The sequence below is a fragment of the Petaurus breviceps genome, unplaced genomic scaffold (assembly GCF_028583685.1).
Source record: "Petaurus breviceps papuanus isolate PSGF00001 unplaced genomic scaffold, PetGlider_PUasm1.0 176, whole genome shotgun sequence".
Classification (NCBI taxonomy): domain Eukaryota; kingdom Metazoa; phylum Chordata; class Mammalia; order Diprotodontia; family Petauridae; genus Petaurus; species Petaurus breviceps.
In genome coordinates, this window is record NW_027185771.1 from 3,245,404 (window position 1) to 3,253,900 (window position 8,497).

At 38.4% G+C, this 8,497-nt stretch overlaps 1 pseudogene; it reads left to right on the top strand.

Moving 5' to 3' along the window:
* The first annotated feature begins 3,600 nt into the window (after window positions 1–3,600).
* On the top strand, window positions 3,601–4,308 carry LOC138159511 (5-formyltetrahydrofolate cyclo-ligase pseudogene; annotated as a pseudogene).
* The last annotated feature ends 4,189 nt before the right edge of the window (window positions 4,309–8,497 follow it).

Below are 8,497 nucleotides of genomic sequence, written 5' to 3' on the forward strand. Positions count from 1 at the left end.
TATCTGCTTAGGGAACTCCAGGGGTCTGAATTCCCTCCACCAATACAGAACGTTCAGGGACTTAAATAGAATTAAGTAGAGGTGTCAGAAGAACAGAAATTTGATTATTTGACCAGGGTTTCACAAAAGTTCAGAAGGAGAACGTGAACTCACATCTTCATGACTCCAAGGCCAGAACCCTGGCAGACTGCAAAGTAATCATAAATCCCCAGTAAGCTCCTCAAGGGTAGGTTATTTTTTCTTTTGAGCCTAACACCTAAGCACAGTGTCTTATAGATAATATGTGTGCTGAATGAATAATACCTGATATTCATAGGGGCAGGATGCTGTAATGGATACAGAGATACCCTCAAAACCTAGAGGAACTGAATTCAAGTCCTACTTCTGAAGCATACTGGCTGTGACCCTCCCCTAACCTATGCTCACCACCTCCTCCCCACCCCTCACTTTAATCATTCAATGCCCTAGGCCACTTTGTCTTAGGCAGTTAAGTAGCAGAGAACCATGCTGACTAGCTTTGGTAAAGGGAATTTCCACACCTGGGAATTCCCCAAACCAATTAAATCACAAGTCCAGTTTTTTGTAAGGATACCCTTAAAACACCTGTGAGGTAGATGCTTCAGGTACTATCCTCATTTCATAGATAAATAAATACATTTATAAAAATATTTCTAGATAAATAAATCAGCTTGGAGAGGCTAAATGACCCATATGGGGGTCACATATCTAATGTGTCAGAGGTAGAATTTGAATTGAGGTCATTTCTGAAGGCAAGTCTAGCATTCTGTCCTCTACACTAGGAGAGTGAGAGGCTGTGAATCCAAGCAATCTCAAAGGGAGGAGGTAGGGGAATAAGCACTTATTAAAAACCTACTATGTGCTACTACATTGTGCTAAGCACTTTACAAATATTCTCTCATTTGAGCCTTTCAACAACCCAGGGACTTAGGTGCTATTATTATCCCCATTTTATTGTTGAGGAAACTGAGGCGAACAAAGGTTAAGTGACTTGCCCAGGGTCATCTTGTCTGAGGCCAGATTTTAACTCTGGGTCTTCTTGATTCTAGATCCAGTGCTCTATCTTTGTACCACTTCACTCCTTCTTAAAGTCTTAAAGAAGAGTTAATTTTTGACAAATCCAGTCAGAGGTGTATCAGTCCCATGAAGATATAATTCAGGTCTTACTAAAAATCATTATAACAGGATTTGTTTTTGCAATAAGGTAGGATTTTCCAAGTTTCATTAAAGCTAAACAAAGCAGACCTCCCCTAAATCCACTACAAAGAGGCCTCCTGGATCTCCAACAGGTCTAGATATGCCCAGTGGTTCTATACAGCCTGGAAACACAAACACATAGACAGACAGACACACACACACACACACACACACACACACACACACACACACACGAGGCCCAGTAAGATATCTGCAAAGTTATGTGATGACCAAGAGGGGAAATTATATAAAATTGAGATGTAGAGGGAAAATGTTAGTATTTGAATGGTTTGGGATGCTTCCTCTCTTTGTAAAAATCTCTGGTAGAATTCCCTGTGAAGTTTTAGATTTGAAGTTTTACCATATTGGCACACACTTTAGTTTTGCACTCAAAGTCCTTCAAAATTTGAACCCAGCCTTCCCTTTTGGCCTCTTCTCCTCACTATTTCCTTAAATGAACCTGCTAAACTGGTTTATTCATTGTCCCTTTAAATATACTTTAACTTTTTCTGCCTGAATCCTTTACAAAATGTTTGCCTTCCCTTTCTGTCCCTAGAAATTCTATCCAAACTTAAAGGCTTGGCTTGAATTCTACCTTCTCCATTAACTGACCTGGACTGATGGAATTTGAAGGAATGTTAAATCTAATTTATATCGAATGAAAATGAGCTCTCCACTCCCTCCTCCAAGAGGACTACAAAAGTCTCATTAGAGTTAGTGTGAGAATTAGCACTAGAATTCAGGCTTTAATTGGAAAGGTTATGGGTTTTTTCCACTATGTAACAGTTAGCCCAGCTGGAATTCATTTTTCCTCTGACCTCCAAGAACACTGAATTCTAGGAACATTTAGGAATCACTTAGCAAGTTTAAGAGAAGGTGATTAAAGGAAGAGCTCAACAGTTTATACCCTCAATGAGCTTGGATTCAATTCTAGTTGCCATCATTCATTTCACAGTTGTCATTTATTAGCTTTCCTGATTGCCCCAGCTTGTAGTTCTGCTCAAACTGGAATCTCATTTCCCACCTGGCTGCACTCTGTTGGGATTTCTCTGACTTTCCACCATGCCCCAGGGACCTCATCATTGGGAAGATTCATCATTTGGCAAGATTATATCAACCTTGATATTCACATCCCATCACTACCCTCTGCTCAGCACACATGTCTCATTTTCCACCTGGCTGCATGACTTTAGGATTTCTGGCTTTTTCATTCCCCTGTCCTCAACTTTTCAGATTTATTTTGTGTGTTTTCTCCCTTTAGATTGTAAAGGGTGGAACTTTTCTTTTTAAATTTGTATCCTCAGGGCTTGGCACATAGCTTAATAAATGTTTATTGACTATTGACTAAATTGTTCTAGAACATTTTGTTTAGATTTCCCCCTTGGGAATCTAATGGGTTATTTGCCATAATACTGAATTTTTAAAAATTGTTTCAGTATGCAGCTCACTTCCTATTTTGCTCATCTGCATATGTTGGAGATCCTTAGGTGAACTGAAAATTCCTGAGGGCAGGGACTGTTGTTTTTTTTTTTTAATCTCTATGTAATAATAGTAAATATCATTCATATAAGGCTTAACAAAGTATTACTGGTAAAAATTTGTGAGCAGGTAGAAGTGTTATTATCATCCCAATTTTACATAACAGGACCCTGAGACTTAGGTTAAGTGACCTAGTAGTAGTAGTATTAACAAAAATGATGATGATAGGTAGCATTTATATAGTGCCTATTATGTGCCAAGCACTGTGCTAAGTGCCTTACAAATATCTCATTTGCTCCTTACAACACAACTGGGAGAGAGGTGCTATTATTATCCCCATTTTACAGTATTGAAAACTAAGGCAGACTGAGGTTGAGTGACTTGCCTAGGGTCACACAGCTAGGAAGTGTCTGAGGTCAAATTTGAACTCAAGTCTTCCTGATTCCAGGTCCAATGCTCTATCAATCCACTGAGTTGGGATCTGAATACACAGCTTCTCATTCCAATTCCTATTACATGGCTACTCAGTGCCCTTAGTATAATGCTTTGCACATTAGAGAACGAATATTTGTCAGGTGGAATTACTGTTATTTTTTTCATGGACTTTATGATTATTTATAGATAATACTCTGAGGACAGAGACCCTTTCTTCTATTTCTTCATATAGAAATTCACTATAGCATCTAGCACATCATAGGATAATAGATTTAGGGCTGGGAGGGGCTTTAGGAGTCATCAAACTCAATTTCCCCATTTGATAGATTGAGAAAACCAAGGCCTTAAATGGTGTAGTCAATCAACCCTCATTTATTTATTTATTTATTAAATCCTTATTAGGAGGCTGGTCTGTACTCCAACATGGCTGCTGAGATGGCCATGGGGGGGGGGGGCAATTTGGCTACCGAGATGAAGCAGGTGTTCAGCACTGAGGAACACTGGCTCCTCCAATCCCATTTGCTGATGGAGAAGGTGATTGCTCACAGTAAATATTGAGTCAATTTTTCTGATCGTTCAGTATGAAATTGAGACAGAAGAAATTATCAAGGATATTTTTCAATGTGGCAAAATGTCTTATCCCTTGATACAAATTAACAAGAAACTACATGGATATGGTCAAATTATTTCCAGTGAAAGAAATTTTTTTTCACTTCCCAAAACTTCATGGAACATCCGTCAGCCCATTGGTCACCCCACTTCAGATGCTGAAGTGAGGGAGGAGGTGTTGTCAACAGTGGGTCTGGATCTCATCTTCATGCCAAGTCTTGGGTTTTACAAACAGGGCAATGGCCTGGAAAGGTGGAAGGAATACTGTGCCACCTACTTGAAGCCATTCTTGCAGCACCAAGAAAGCCTTTATATGATTGCTGTGGCTGTGGAAGAGCGGATCTATGGCACAGTGCCAGTTGGAGAAAATGATAGGAAAATAGATGACATGCTCTATGAAGACAAATAAACTTTGTGGTTCCCAGGGACCATTCCTTGTGGAATGATCTGGGTTTTCTGCTCATGTAAAATAAAATGCATTTCTTTTCTCTTATCCAAAAATCATTTGTACCGCTACCCTTGTATTACTAAGAACAAGTTGACTTTGGAGTAATCGGAAAGGCTTTAGTATGAAATATTAGTTAAAAATCTTTTAGCAATGTGGGTAATAGAATATTAATTAAAAAGTGAGCATTTCATTTAGTGATTTTTCTTCCCGATTTCCTGGTGTTAAAATAATAGTTTTATATCTCCTTTGAAATGTAAATTATGAATGAAATCGCATGATCCGACTTGCATGATTAAGAGAATTTAAATTTGTATTGTATTCTAACATGTCCCTTGATGGCTCTGCTTCAATCCCTAGGACACAGTAGGAAGTCTTGATAAATATTAATTGCTTTGTTGATGTTTGTTTCTGATTCCAACTTGAGAGAGGGCAAATAGTACTCATCATGATTTTATTAATCCTTTTCTTTGTTCAGCCAACCTGAAATTTTGGGTTAAATACTTCATAGCTCTTGTGGGCTAGAGTGATGAAGGATGGAACAGAAATTGCTCACTGGTTTTGCAGTATAATACTATAATTCACAATGATTAATCCCTAAATGTCTCATTATAGGAAAGCTACTTGTTAGCATCCATAGATTCTAATGCCGGGTTCTGAGGTTATATCGATTGTGAACAAGTCCATTTACTTGGGGTTCCTGAATTGGAAATAAAATTTGAAAGTTGGCTGATGACAGTTCACCTGGGAGCAGTATCTTTTCTGGTTGTGGTAATAATTTAAAAGTGGCATTATTTGACTGATTTGTTCATAATGGCTTAGAGGATTGTACGTGATTTGAGACTTCATGTAGAAAAAGTACAGATACGATACAAAGAAAATCAAGTAGGCTGCAAAGAATGGAGAAAAGAAGGCAGAAGTTAACAATGTTATGAACAAGGTGGGAGGGGGAAGAAGGGAAATACCTATGGGCTATAAGGACAAATATTATGTTGGCTAAAAAAAGTGACAACACCATTTGATATTTTGAATTAGACTATAAATATTAAGTGCACTGTAATTATAAAGTTTCAATACTGATGCTTTTATAATACTTAAAACATTGTCGGATAACTTTTTGCTATATATGTATGGAATATGGATTTTTCACTGCTGCCTTAATCTTGGGTGTTTGGGGGGCATTTAAATGAAGGGTTGCTTTATTTTACATGAAATCATGAATCTATTACTTATAGCTTACATTAAAAAAAAAGGATATAATTGAACCTGTTAGTTTCTTTTTTTTTTTTAGATTTTTATTTTTGCTTTTTTTTGAAGGGGGGAAGGTAGGGCAATTGGAGTTAAGTGACTTGCCCAAGGTCACATGGCTAGTAAGTGTTAAGTGTCTGAGACCACATTTGAACTCAGGTCCTCCTGACTCCAGGGCTGGTGCTCTATTCACTGTGCCACCTAGCCTCCCTGAACATGTTAGTTTCAAAGCTAAGAAAACAAAACAAAACCCACTTATTAAACAGGCACTGTGCTCAGGTACCAAGACAAAATGATATAGTTTCAGCTCTCAATGTAACCTACCTAAGGTAACTCAGGTAGAAAGTGGCAATGCTGGAATTGGAGCCTAGGTCCTCTGACTTCAAATTTGGTCCTCTTTCCACTTAACCAAATATATTTGTTGGTGGGATGAAATCCAATATTTACTAGCTATTTAAAAAAATACCTCTGAAGAGGTTTAGAACTATGAAATATAAATATGATCTCCAAAGACTGGTACTCAATAGAAAGTACCTTTATAGGTCATTGGCCTTGGTTATGATAATGAAATTTGAAATGAAAAAAAAAATACATCTGCTTCTCTCTTTTCTTAGGAATAACGAAAGTAGTTTCAACATGCTTTGGTTCAGGGCCATTTCTTCATCCATCTGTGTTTGAAAAGGAAATGCCTGGGTATAATTCCAATAACCTATCATTTATGTCAATATCAACTCAACTGTGCTCACACTATGTCTTCATAATTTCCTGTGTTGAGTAAGGAACATACAGGAGTCATTCTTTTAAAATAAGGGGATTAGAAAAGCATTATCTCCAGGAACCCTTTCACGGATCTAAAATTCTAGGATCTTCCTAACTAGTTTATAAGCTTCCTGAGGGTAGGGATGACATTTTTTGCATTCCTGAAATGGTACACAGAGTAATTGAGTTTAGTAGAAAGACAGTTTATCTTGGAGAGCCAAGAGATCTGAACTCAAATACTGCTCTGACACTCATTAGCTGTGATACTCAGCTTTGCTGAGGCTGTTTTTAATCTATAAAATAGTTGTGCCTCACAGGATTTTTGTGCAAAAAGTACTTTAATAGCACTTGAAACACGTTTTACATTTTTATTTTATGCTTCTTGTTAGGAATAGAGTATTGGATTTGGGAAGAAGGAAGATCTCCCATTTAAGGCCCACTTGGGCAATAATGAACTGCACACCCATAGATGAAAACTCCCTAAGTTATATAAATGGTTGCCATTATAGGTCCTTGAGGTACTGGGGACTGGATTTAACCAGGCTTTGCCAACATCAGTAAAATATAGGATATAAGTTTTGCTTTTTTCAAGCAGGAGGCTGTACTTTATCTAGGAAGGAACCTTTGTCATAAGAAAATCATTTGATCTTGGACAAAGATGACAAACAGTCAAATTAATTTTGGTGACAAACAGCCTTTGTATAAGGCTACACATTGGCCAAAACGTGTTTCATGCTGCCAAAAACCTGTCAAAAGAAAGAGTTGGAGGATTTGGGGCTGGCTCCAAGGTTTGAATGTTATGTAATTTCTTAGGGAAGGAGGGCCCCAGGCAAAATTACAACCCAGAGCAGTCCTGAAGGTCACTGCCATGTAGGAGGCCTGATACAAAGGGAGAGCAACAAAAAGCAGACCAGAATAATCATAAATAAAGATGCCAAAGGAGGAAACATGGCTTAGGAGATAACGTTGCAACATCCAATGCTGAAAAACTGTAGCTGAGGAGGCAGATAAACTACAGCATCACAAAATGAAACTGAGTTACCCCTTGCAACTGTTGGCACTACAGCTTTACCAGAGACACAAAATGCCCTGGAAAGTTGTTGTTTTTTTCCTGGATACATCTAAACAGGTACTGCTGCCCTTAATAAACATATATAAGGTCCTTTTTTTTTCTGTCACTTCAGCTGATGCAAGCACATTTTTGATTCACCCCATCCAAATAAATCACTGTCCATCTGAAGCCCACAAAGGGAAAAAAAAAGTGGATTAACCATCTCATGCATTATGACCATGAAAAGCCACATCTGTTAACCATATTTCTAATAAGAAACAGCTGGTTGTAGTCAGCTTTGTAGAACTGTGACTTTTTCTATTGACCAAATATTAACAACAGCACCGATAGTAATAACAACTAATGGTGCTTTGAGATTTGTAAACAACTCAGTGAGTATTATCATTGCCATTTCACAGATGAAACAATTGTGGCTGAGAGAGATTAAATGACTTGCCCAGGTTCACACAGTAAGCATCTTAGGCAGGATTCAAACTCAGGTCCTCCAGTCTCCAAGTCAAGTGCTCTATTCAATATGCTGTAAGGGGAAGATATCTAAATGAGCGGAGACTTTTGTGAAGACATTGAAATGATAGTCATTCATGGTTGATCAGTGACCTAAAAAACCAGGTTAAAAATTAAACCCCATCTCTGCCTCCCAAATTTAGGGCCCTGGAATCCAGTCAAATTCCTTCACTCCTTCCTTCCCCACATGCAGTTTGAAATCTAATCAGGTTGATTCTCCTTCAGGAATATCAGTAGGTTCTGTTCCACAGTCACAGTCTTGGTGAAGGCTTTAACCTCCTCACTTACCTGACTGCCCATTTTGGGTCTTGCTTACTGAATCTTCATCCAGGTCACACCCACTCACCAATCTCAGTCCAGAGCTCTCTCCTCCCATTCCACAGCTTCTCTGGACTCAATTATCATCTCTATAGCAATGATTATCAGATCCATTGTTATTCAAGTCTTTTCAGTGGAGTCCAACTCTCAGTGACCCCATTCGGGTTTTCTTGGCAAAGATGGTGAAGTGGTTTGCCACTTCCTTCTCCAACTCATTTTACAGATGAGGAAACTGAGGCAAACAGGGTTAAGTGACTTGCTCAGCATCACACAGCTTAGTAATTGTCTGAGGCCAGATTTGAAAATGAGTCTTCCTGACTCCAGGCCCCACACTCTATTCTATGAGATCTATTTTTGCTGACTTCCATTTTCCCATCTCCAACCACCCTTGGGACATCTCAGACTGGATGTCC